The 13,174-nt window shown below is 38.0% G+C and overlaps 1 protein-coding gene and 1 pseudogene across 1 annotated transcript in view; both read right to left on the bottom strand.

Annotated features, from left to right (window-relative positions):
- The window catches only part of EPHA6 (EPH receptor A6), a 970,250-nt gene that overhangs the window by 553,550 nt on the left and 403,526 nt on the right, over positions 1–13,174 (bottom strand). The gene's annotated exons all lie outside the window — the stretch shown is intronic.
- On the bottom strand, positions 3,941–5,047 carry LOC106503253 (annotated as a pseudogene).

The raw sequence follows: 13,174 nt of genomic DNA, 5'->3' as shown, positions 1-13,174 counted from the left end.
TATTCCTTCTTTCTTCTTCAAATATTATTTTCCTAAAATGGCAACACACTGTTGTGTAGATTATGTTTACATATGTATGAACAGAAGGATTTCATATTGTTGAATTTTTCAATACTGAGATAATATCAATAAACTTTAGATTATTTTTATCAATTATCAACTATAGCATGAAAATTTCTCCATGTCAATGGCTATAATTTATTGTAACATATCTGTAGTATTTGTATCAACAATGTCACATTTGAAAGAAATACTTTATAAACTACTGCTACTGCTACTGCTAAGTCGCTTCAGTCGTGTCCGACTCTGTGCGACCCCATAGATGGCGGCCCACCAGGCTCCCCTGTCCCTGGGATTCTCCAGGCAAGAATACTGGAGTGGGTTGCCATTTCCTTCTCCAATGCATGAAAGTGAAAAGTGAAAGTGAAGTCGCTCAGTCGTGTCCGACTAGTAGCGACCCCATGGACTGCAGCCTACCAGGCTCCTCCATCCATGGGATTTTCCATGCAAGAGTACTGGAGTGGGGTGCCATTGCCTTCTCCGACTTTATAAACTATGCTGCAGTAAACATCCCCATGTTGACTCTTAACATTTCAGCTCCTAAAAGTAGGAGTTCTGGGCCAGGGTATGTGAATTATTTAACACTTATTTCTATGTTACATTTCTAAACGTGTTTCGAAAGCTCAAAAAAATGTAAGTGAGCACCCTAATCTTCCCCCTTACTAATCCTATCATTAATATTAGTTACTCCTTTACCTTCTGACAACACATGGGATTAAATATTGTTACTTCAATTGAAGCTTCCTAAATCCCACTAATATTACACATTTTTCATATTTTTATTGGTCATTTGGTTATCAATTGTCTTTTATATCCTTTGTTTGTATTCTACTGGTTACTTGCATTAACTTAAAAGCAGTATTTATTAGCAATATTAATGTCATGTTTGTCATTTTTAAAAGATTTTTGATGTGGACTATTTGTAAAATCTTTATTGAATTTGTTACAATATTGTTTCTGTTTTACATTTTTGGTTGCAAGGCATATGGGATCCGAGCTCCCTAACCTAAGACTGAACCTACAACCTCTGCACTGGAAGGCAAAGTCTTAACCACTGGACTGTCATGGAAGTCCCTGTCATTTTTGTTACATATATATGTGTGTGTGTGTGTGTGTGTGTGTGTGTGTATGTATATATATAATCAATTTTCTAATGACGTGCACATAAATGTCTCATTCACAATAGCTGAAAAACTATAAAATGGCATAAATTTACCCAATTAAGTAAAAGCCCTTACAATGGAAATTACAATATTTTGATAAAAGAAACTGAACACAACACAAACACATAGAAAGACAGTGCATATTCCTGTACTGCAATAATTTGCTTAAATGTCCATACTACCCAAACCAATTATAGATTCAATGCAATCCCTATCAAAATTCCAATGGCATTCTTCACAGAAATATTAAAAACAATTCTAAAATTCATAGAACCACAAAAGACCCCAAATAGCCAAAACAATTCTAAGAATAACAATGCTAAAGGCATAGTGTTTCCTGATTTCAAACTATACTATGGAAAAGCTTAGTTGTTCAGTCATGTCTGACTCTTCGCGACCCCATGGACTCTAGCCTACCAGGCTCCTCCATCCATGGGATTTTCCAGGTAAGAGTACTGGAGTGGGTTGCCATTTGCTTCTCCAGAGGATCTTCCTGACCCAGGGATTGAACCTGGGTCTCCCACATTGCAGGCAGACGCTTTACTGATGAGCCACCAGGGAAGTTAACTATACTATAGAGTTATACAAATTGAAACAGTATAGTGTCAGTATAAAAAATATGTACATAGACCACTGGAACAGAATAGAGATCCCAGAAATAAACTCTCAAATAAATAACTAATATTTGACAAAGAAGCTAAGAATTCTCAATTGGGAAAGAATAGTCTCTTCAATAAAGGCTTTAAGGAAAACTGATTAACCACAGAAAAGTGAAATTGGACCTGACTAGACACTACTCCTCGGAAGGAAAGTTATGACCAACCTAGATAGCATATTAAAAAGCAGAGACATTACTTGGCCAACAAAGGTCCATCTAGTCAAGGCTATGGTTTTTCCAGTGGTCATGTATGGATGTGAGAGGTGGCCTGTGAAGAAAGCTGAGCGCCGAAGAATTTTGAACTGTGCGGTTGGAGAAGATTCTTGAGAGTCCCTTGGACTGCAAGGAGATCCAACCAGTTCATCCTAAAGGAGATCAGTCCTGGGTGTTCATTGGAAGGACTGATGCTGAAGCTGAAACTCTAATACTTTGGCCACCTCATTCGAAGAGTTGACTCACTGGGAAAGACTCTGATGCTGGGAGGGATTGGGGGCAGGAGGAGAAGGGGACGACAGAGGATGAGATGGCTGGATGGCCTCACTGACTTGATGGACATGAGTTTGGGTAAACTCCGGGAGTTGGTGATGGACAGAGAGGCCTGGCCTGCTGCGATTTATGGGGTCGCAAAGAGTCAGACAGGACTGAGCGACTGAACTGACTGAGACACTACTCACAATAATTAACTCAAAATGGATTAGAGGCCAAAAAATAAGACCCGAAACTGTAAAACTTTTAGAAGAAAACATAGGAGAAGATCTTGATATTGGTCTTGGTAATTGTTTTTTTTTTAATATTATAGCAAAAGCACCAGCAACAAAAGCAAGTAGCACTATATCAAACTAAAAACCTTCAGCACAGCAAAAGAAACAGGTAAAAGTAATGAACAGGCAACTGATAAAATGGGTCAAAAGATTTGAAAATAATATATCTGATATACTGATAATACCTAACATATATAAATAGTTCATATAACTCAATAATAACAAAAACAAAAATGTACAGTTAAAAAAGAGGCAGAGGACCTGAACAGACCTTTCTTTAAAGAAGACATACAAACGGCCAACAAGTATAGGAAAAGATGCTCAATACAACTAATCATCAGGGAAATGCAAATGAAAACCAAAATGACATGTAGTCTTACAGCTGCTAGAATGGCAGTTATCAAGAAGAGAAGAGATACCTGATGGCAAGGATGTTGAGAAAAGGGAACCCTTGTGTACTGTCGGTGGGAATGCAAGTTAGTATAGCTAATATGGAAAACAGTATGGCTGTTTTTCAGAAAATTAAAAATAGACCTACCAAGTGACCCAGCAATCCTTTTTCTGGGTATATATTAAAAAGAAATGAAAAGAGGATATGAAAAAGTTACCTGCACTACAGCATTATTACAGCATTATTTGCAATAGCCAAGATATGGAAAAAATCAGTCTCTGTCAATGGAAGAATGAATAAAGAAGATATACAGTAATTCTATATTTTAGTTTATAGTGACACTACCATTTGGGGGGATTATTTGATAGTATCTACTACAGAGGAACATACACATTTCTTCTGACAATGCCACTCACTGGTATATACCCAACAGAACAGCACAAATTGAAAGCAGCTTCTCTCCCCACAGGCAGTCATACAAGTTCCATTGCTAAGTGAGCTATCACTTCTCCATTTGATTTTCATTTTCTGCAATTTTGTTGACATGTTGATCGTTCTCATGTGATGTATTTTCTCCTCTCTTGCTTTGCCTTTGTTAGTATAAAACTTCTATATTCTCTTACTCATTTTGGTGAAGTGTGCTGAGGGGATGGAGATAATTACTTACTGATAAAAGTATCATGAATGCTAAAAAATAAAAACAATGTAATTTGGTAGCTGGGATCTATAAAATACAAAATACATAAATATATAATGTGTAAAATATATAAATATAGACTATGCAAAACATATAAATATATAATTATGAGATATATATATATATATTAGAAACAGTTTATTTTCCATCAACCAAATTTCCATTTTGGTGGAAGTTCGTGGAAGTTCTACAAGTGTTTGGAAGAACAGGTTACGACCACTCAGTGGTGGTTCCGACCCATTCAGTGGCCTGAGCAGTGGGAGCTGCGGACCGGTCTTCAGTGGAAGGCTGAGCACTCCAGTCTTCAGCGGGGAACTGCTGAATAGGCACAGAAGGCACTTGCACACCTTCGGACCAGTCTGTCACCTCAGGCTGAGTAGCAGTGAACTCTGGAGCTGGAGCAGTCCATTCACCCTGAAATTCCTCCTTGGTCACAGCCTTCTCAGCTGCTGCCTGCTCTTCCTTTTCAATCTCTTCAGGATCTCTGTAGAAGTAGAGGTCCGGCATGACCTCCCACGGGTGTTCTCAGGAGATGGTGCCACGCTTGCACAGAACTTCCCGGGTGGGCATCCACCACATCAGCGCACATGAGTGCGCTCCCTTGTTGTTGAATGGGACGGCAATGTCTACGTAGCACAGAGGAGAGTCTGTGTTACACAGAGCAATGGTTGGCAGGTTAACGTAAGAGGCTTCTGTGAGCGGTTGGTGGTCAGCCCTGGGATCGGTAACCGCTAGAAGCCTTGGCTCCCTGAACGCGGCCTGGATCTGGTTAGTGAAGGCTCCCGGAGTGAAGCATCCAGCGATAGGAGTGGCTCCAGTGGGAGCAGCAACCTTCAGCACAGCTCGCTGGCCAGTATTCCTGGAGGATATGACACTGACATCAGCCGGGTTTTCAATGGCAACAATGACCCGAGCTACCAACAGAAGCTTCTCCCAGGTCCTCTTCAGATTTACGATGTAGATGCCATCACTTTTCCTTTTGTAGATGTACTGTTCCATTTGAAAGTCAAGGTTGGTGCCACCTAAGTGGTTTCCTGCTGTAAGGAATTTGAGGACATCCTCCTCCTTCATTTGCAGGACATCAAGGGCTCCAGGGGCAGGAGGAAAAGGGGATGACAGAGGATGAGATGGCTGGATGGCATCACCAACTCGATGGACGTGAGTTTGAGTGAACTCCGGGAGATGGTGATGGACAGGGAGGCCTGGCGTGCTGCTATTCAGGGGGTCGCAAAGAGTCGGACACGACTGAGCGACTGGACTGAACTGAAGGGCTCCGGACATTGTGAAAGCTTTCCTTTAAGTTATGATGGGAATTCAGGACAACGTCATATGGACCCCTCTCTGGGTAGCGCCGAAAGCTACCATATAATCTAAGAGCTACCAAATCTAAATTAATACACAGAGAGGTATCTAAAGCTATCTAAAGAGCTATCTAAAGCTACCAAATAATCTAAGTTAATAGCGTATTTAAAAAATACATTTATGATTTGAGGAACTTTAAGTGGTTGCCTAAAATAACAATAAAAGGTGAGTTGTAACATTAAAAAGTACAAAACAATTTTTATAGAATAGCATGTATTAAAGGTTCATACAGTGAGTATAGTTATTGAAATACTACTAATATTAATGAAATACATACCTTGCCATATAATTTTGCTTCTTGATACCTGAAATTTCAGAAAATTAATTTCTCTGGGTATTGATAGGAATACAGTTGAACAGTATTTCACACACACATACAGGTTTGTCTGCTAAAACAAAATCAAGAAATGTGTGACCTGTCGTACACATACTATATTTCAAAAATTGAATTGTTAAGCTATATTTTACTAGCAATGTTTTTAGGTTTTCTCTACTATCAGAGAACTTTAAGACAAGGGACCCTGAGAAATCCTGGTTGGCATATCATGTTGTGCACTGCTTACCATCTGATGAAATATTCAATTGTGTATTGTCTGACAGGAACTAATATTAATATAATAGACTGCTTTTCCCTCATAGGTGCTCAATAGTCTGTAAGTTTAGATAAACCTGAATGACTTATTAGTAAAATATGTGATGTGCATCATTTCTAAGACATTAGAACTCAGGAAATTTAATAAACTGGGATAGGCAGTCTCATTACTGTTTTCCTAGATATTACTCTGCAGTTGTAAAAATTAAAATTTGCTGTCATGTAAGCAGAGAAGGCAGGGAAGATCAGATAATTGAAAAATAATAACAAAAGGAAAACCCCTAAAACTTAAGGTTAAATAAACACAAATATTTTGTGTTTTTCTATTAATAATCTATTAATAAATACTGAAGGAAAATTTCAAGACCAAATACAAGTCTACTAATAATAAAATATGGATTATGCTTCAAGATATTCAACCTAATTTTCCTTTCAGGGGAGCTACTATAAAGTGCTCATGAGGATAATGTACACAAACTATCCTGTCATGAATTCTAATTTACTTCCACCAAAGAATTGTTTAAAGTGGACTTTCTCTTGAATCTGGGCACAGTACCACCCCACTTCCCCACCTCAGCAACTGTTCAGTTCAGTTCAGTTCAGTTGCTGAGTCCTGTCCGACTCTTTGCGACCCCATGAATCGCAGCATGCCAGGCCTCCCTGTCCATCACCAACTCCTGGAGTTCACTCAGACTGGCATCCATCAAGTCAGTGATGCCATCCAGCCATCTCATCCTCGGTCGTCCCCTTTTCCTCCAGCCCCCAATCCCTCTCAGCATCAGGGTCTTTTCCAGTGAGTCAACTCTTCACATGAGGTGGCCAAAGTACTGGAGTTTCAGCTTCAGCATCAGTCCCTTCAAAGAAATCCCAGGGCTGATCTCCTTCAGAATGGACTGGTTGGATCTCCTTGCACTCCAAGGGATTCTCAAGTGTGAGGGCTCTGTAAAGTAAGTAGAACCCGGCCTAATGGAGAAAACCAAAATTTGTGGTACTACCGAGCTGGTTATGAATTTGCCAGTCTTTCCCCCTTCTCTCCTTCCTCTTTTCCCTGGTGCTTGGGCTGGAGCCTCAGCTGAATGGACTGGAAACCTGGAAGTGGCCACCAGGTCACAGAGCTCCAGCTCACCTTGTCTCTGGAAGTGGGAAATGGAATTCCTAATATTCAAGAGAGAATCAGGAATATATCCCTTCCCTCTTTCTCTCTTTTCCTGTTCTCTCATGCCCAGACCTCAAGTAATTGTGTTATAGGCTGGTGGTGGTGGTCAGTAATGGGAGCTCACAGAAGACAAAATTCCCAAGAAGGAAAAATCTTCTTCCTCCTTCACTGAAGCTGTGGTTCTGAGAGGGTGGTGTCAACCTTCATTGCGTTTTTTTCCTGTCCTCCTCTCACTTGGTCCTGGATGTAGATCCAGTTGCAGAAGTGCACAGCAGAGTAGAACAAAGAAAGCCCCAACTAGCTTTCTAGACCAAGGACCTTGAAGAAGAGTTTGAGGGATTCAGAAAGTATTAGGAAGAACACGGAGAGACCAGAGTTTGGGAAAGCAATCCCCATATTTGTTTATGAACCTCTGGGCTTGTTCCCAAACTGCACATACTTGGAACTGATTCTATTCAACAAAGACTTTGAGAAATGAACCAAAAGACTATTACCCAGGTCTCAGACTAGAAGTTTTAAACTTTTGGTTAGGTAAGAGATGACATCAATATAGAAGATAGACTCTTCTCTTATTTGTTTGTCTACGAGACACAAAAATTATAACATAAACAGGCATATATACTGTAAACCCACATAAGTTGCCTTTAACTAGTATAAAGTAGATACACAGATCTTAGTTCTGCCTCCCATCATTTTTATCATTCACAGATTAATAATTTATACTAAAATAATTTTAAACTATATTTTTATTTGAGATAAGCAACTTTCAAGAACACAGCATTACAAGGAAAATAATGTCAGAAATACTTCAATAGTCTGAGACTGACAACATGCGGAATTACAATTCTAAAGCCATTTCTAGTATCAAAGTAAGGTAAGTGTTCTTATTCTGAAAGTTCAGATAAGGTGTGGGGAACAAAGGTTTATATTAGCAGTTTTTAGGATTAGACACCATTTTTATTTTTATACCAGTTTGAATAGAATCTAATAATAATAATGGCACAAAATAAAAAGCTAACCACAGTTTTTCCTAAAAATACTTAGCATTTTTTAAGTGTTCTAACATTCATTTCCTTATACTATTTTTATTTCATTTGGTGTTCTTAGGTGTATTTTAGTCAACCAAAATAAAGTCTGCCTGAATACTACTTCCTTGCTATTTAGCAGTGCTTTTAAAAAGTGTGCCTACTGAGTCTATCATCTTATTTTCAGGTACTCTGAAATAAGATGCTGTTTAAAAATTTAGTCTCTTATCACAGATTCTTATTTCTATTTCACTATTTTTTCTAGACATCTAGTAATATCAGTTTTCAACTTTTTCTGTCAGTATTCCATTTTTTGCATATTCCTTAAGTCAGAGTAAATCTACTTTTCTGAGTAAGTAAAACCACTGTCAAAGAGAAAACACCTTGTGATCCACTGTATGATGCAAGAGTAATAATAGCTACAGCAAAGCCATTTATAATTACTGAACATTCAAAATAGGTCTGATGTTGTGCAAAACTCTTTCTATATATTTTTTATAATTCTATACATTTCTATATAATTATCTATACAAAAATTAGTTACAAAGGATAATAAAGAGTGTGACTTTTGGAACTAGATTACATGGCTTTGAGTTCTCCTGTACTTTACTAACCCTGTCACTTCAGGCAGCTTATTTTTCTGTGCATCTTTTTCCTCATCTGTAAAATGAGGCACCTAGCTGAGAGGTTAATGTGAGTATTTAATGAATTAATACACATAGTAATCAGAAGGGTGCCTAGCATATTATTATGAAGATGAAGAAACTGAAATTAATCAAAGTATAACATCTTGCTATGGCAGACTGTGTTTTCCAAAAATATCTCTAACAATACTTCTCACTCTATATTTCCTTCTGACAATGTCGATAGATGCTCTGCCCCATTATAAAGCAGACATTACTTTGCCGACAAAAATCCATCCAGTTAAAGCTATGGTTTTTCCAGTAGTCATGTATGGATATGAGAGCTGGACTATAAAGAAAGCTGAACGCTGAAGAATTGATGCTTTTGAACTGTGGCATTGGAGAAGACTCTTGAGAGTCCCTTAGACTCAAGGAGATCAAACCAGTCCATTCTAAAGGAAATCAGTCCTGAATATTTAATGGAAGGACTGATACTGAAGCTGAAACTCCAATACTTGGGCCACCCGATGCAAAGAACTGACTCACTAGAAAAAACCCTGATTCTGGGAAAGATTGAAGGCAGGAGGAGAAGGAGATGGCAGAGGATGAGATGGTTGGATGGCATCACTGATTTGATGGACTTGAGTTTGAGCAAGCTCTGGGAGCTGGTGATGGACAGGGAAGACTGGTGAGCTGCAGTCCTTGGGGTCACAAAGAGTTGGGCACAACTGTGAGACTGAACTGACTGACCCTTCCCCATAAAGAGCTCAGGCTTATAATTACAGTGAGTTTCTAGGCAAAGTCATAAAAGGTGATAGAGACTCTGCCTGTTTCTTTTGGGATGGTTACTTTTAGAAGCTAGCCACCATGCCAAGGGGAAGGTCAAGCAGCCATGAAGAGGCCCATGTCTTTGGTGCGTGGCTGTGCTGAGCTCCCAGTTATCTGACATCATCACCCTGTCAGCCAGGTTACTGGGCTACCTGGGATGTAGATGTTCCAGGCCCCAGTAAAGCTGCCCCAGATAATGCAGCCTGAACTTGCTCAACTTTACAAGTGAAAACAAATGTTTGTTGTTGTTTAAAGTCGCTAAGTTTGGGGGACTTTCTTATGAAGATCTGAGAGTCTGGGACACTTGCTGAAGGTCATATGGTGGAAGACCCAAAAATTAAAGCCTAGCTCCATTCCTCTCTCTTGAGTTCTCATCATAGAGTACATTATGTACCTGTTGTAGTTGGAACAGCATGCCTGCTTTGTTATCTAGGGCAGTGAAAGATTGAACCACAACTTTTAAAGGACAATCAGTGATGGTCTTTGGGTTATAAATAACTGCTGTACCTAAAAATACATTTTCGTGGGATTTAGTTGACAGAGATAGTTTTAATTGATGGCTTTATGTTCTCTTGGGAACTTTCCTTTTTGGTAAGAAGCAAAATAAATATAGCTTTATTCAGACCATTAGAAATAAAAACGTATTCCACAACACTTATTTTTTCATAAAAAATGCTTTATGTACACATAACCCTTCATTTTATGGAAAAAGTAAGCAAGACATTTTATCTTTCAACATAGAATTGAAGAATAGACTCATCATAAAATGGCCTGTATGCGTGATTTCAACATTTTGATCAAACTCACTCATCACTGCTCTAAGTCTCATATACTCTGACATGTCAGTAAAGTTTGACAACCATATTTTCTGCTGGCTTAGCAACAAACTTACAATCCATTCTTCAATCTGACAATTGTGAATGTCCTGCTGTCATGTATTTATGGTATTTTTATAGTTGAACAGTATAAAAAACTAATGTAAAAATTATTAAACAATATGCTATAATTTTTTTACTAACAAGAAGATAATTTATTTTTAAAGAATTACTAAGCATATTGATATAATAATCACAATTTATTGTCCACTACAAATTGGTATTTTATAAACATTACTATATTTAACTCTTACAAAATATTCAGTGATGTAAATATTAATACTTTCATTCTACAAATGAAGAGACAAAGTCTTTAATAGTTGTTCCATGTCACAGAGATGATAGATGAACAAGTCAGTGTTTGAAGACAGGGTTTTGATTCTTAAGTCTAAACTTTGGAACAATGCTCATTGCTATATAAAAATAGATGTGAATACAAAAACATGCACATACAAATATATACTGTATATACATACTTTTACTCGTAGCAATATTTGTTTTTTCTCTTCCTTTGTAACCTACCACTGAAATTATCACCTGAATTCTGCATTTTGATATTTGCTATTTCTAGTTCTATATAAAAAGGCATGTCTTTTCCACTATATTGCAAATTACTTAAAAATAAGGTTTCTATGTATGGCATTACAGTGAGACAGTACTATAGACAGAGCAGAGGATCAAACATAAGTTCTATGGATTATATCTATATAATTAATACACTTATTAGTTGAAATTATGTGAGAATATTATAAAGCTTAGCAAAGCAGATCATCAAAAATGTTTATCTGCTTTTCTTAAAAATTATCAAGATAAAGTACTATAATATGACTTAAAATTTCTAAACTTTTTTGTTGAATCTATAACACCTTAAGTCAGAATTCAGACAGTATCACTTCCTATTTTCCATACAAACTTGAGATGATTACATTACATCATTGGCTGAATTGTGAATGGAAATTTCCATTGCATTTTCACCATATGTAGCCCTTGTTTTTATAGTTAAACTGCAGTACCTGAAATTCATAATAATATTTTGAATTTTACTTCATATTTAATATTGCAATTACGTTTGTAAATTGTTTTATTGAAGTATAGTTCACTTATATTAGTTTCAGGTGTACAATGGTTATTCAATATTTTTGTAATCCATATAAAGTTAAGTATTGGCCATAGTCACTGTACTGTATATTATGTCATTGGATTTAATTTTATACCTAGTACTTGGTACTTCTTAATTTTCTTCCCTTACTCTTCCTGTCTTCCCTTTCCTCCCTCAACTGGTAACCACTTGCTCTCTGTAAGTCTGTTTTTGTTTTGCTATATTCTTTCATTTATTTCTTTAGATTCTACCTATAAGTTAAAACATTCAATATTTATCTTTCAATCTCAGGCTTCTTTCACTAACTTAATACTTTCAGGGTTCATCCATGTTTTTACAAACGGCTAAATTTCATTCTTCTTAATGGCTGAGTAATATTCCCATATATGCATATATATATATATATATATATATTATACCACATTCTCTTTATCCATTCACCTGTTGCTAGGGCTCCTCATATGTGGCTGAAAAGCCTTGTCCCCTAGGAAGGATGAATCCGTGGCCCTGTGATGCCCCCTCCTCTTCTGAGTCATCCATGCAGGGTGCAGGCCTCCACTAGATGATTTTTATCCCTTCTACTAGACTCCGTGTTTCCCCGCCCCTCCCTGTACAGCCTTGGTTGTAGAGCTGTTGCTAATCTTCAGGTTATTCTCAGTGAGTAGTCATAAAACCATCGGTAATCATTAGTTATACTCATTTCACCTGTAACCCACCTTTAGTAATCAAGGTCGTTGTAATTTCTGCTACAAAAGACATGTAAATCCTCCACGTGACATGGAGCATAAATGATAAGATGTTTGCCTAAGCTGTTTTCCAGAACTTGGAGTCTTCTGTGTCTAGTTTTGGAGAAGGCAATGGCACCCCACTCCAGTACTCTTGCCTGGAAAATCCGATGGACGGAGGAGCCTGGTGGGCTTCAGTCCATGGGGTTGCTAAGAGTCGGACAGGACTGAGCGACTTCACTTTCACTTTTCACTTTCATGCATTGGAGGAAATGGCAACCCACTCCAGTGTTCTTGCCTGGAGAATCCCAGGGACGGGGGAGCCTGGTAGGCTGCCGTCTATGGGGTTGCACAGAGTCAGACACGACTGAAGCGACTTAGCAGCAGCAGCAAAAGTGTCTAGTTTGGCTGAGCTAATTAAGACCACTAACTTTTCAACTGGGCATGCACAAATATTCTTTTGAATATGCAGAGGCCTGTGGCTTCCTTATGGCTGCACAGAACAGCAATTATCACATTTTTTTTTTTCAATCACTTTTTCCCACATGCCTCATGCCTCAGACCTCCTACCTTTATTCTTTATCCCATAAGAACCCCGAGCCTCTGGCTTTCAGGAAGGTGGATTTGAGAACAGTTCTTATATTTCCTCACTTGGCTGCCTTGTGAATAAACTCTCTCTTTGGGGTAAACTCTATGTCCCAGTGTTTTGGCTTGCTGTGCACTGGACAAAATGACCCCTGTTTGGTAATACTTGCTCTATATATAGTTCTAGTTTTGGTGTTTGCCAGGGGAGGTGAGCTCAGGTTCTTCCTACTCTTTGATCTTGATCCCTGCTTCTATTCCCATGTTTGTATGTTGAATAACAACTAATGGTATACTAAATAGTACTTTATTTACTTCCTTTCTATTAATATTTTAAACTAACTTACAAAACCTTGGTTTACATTTCACTGAAATGTTCTGAAAATGCTGAATTGAAGCACACTGGAACAACATCTTCTATCTAGTATGAGTAGAGTACCAATATTGATCTAGTATGGTTTGGATATAACAGATTCTTATGGATCACAAGGATGCAGTCAAGGGTGAAATGTATGCAGTAACAGCATACACTCAAGATTCATAGCCTGTGAATTCATAGCCTGTAAACAGCATACAC

This window comes from Capra hircus, chromosome 1 (assembly GCF_001704415.2).
Source record: "Capra hircus breed San Clemente chromosome 1, ASM170441v1, whole genome shotgun sequence".
Taxonomy (NCBI): domain Eukaryota; kingdom Metazoa; phylum Chordata; class Mammalia; order Artiodactyla; family Bovidae; genus Capra; species Capra hircus.
Note: the sequence above shows the minus strand (reverse complement) of the source record. Positions and strands in the feature narration are given on the sequence as shown.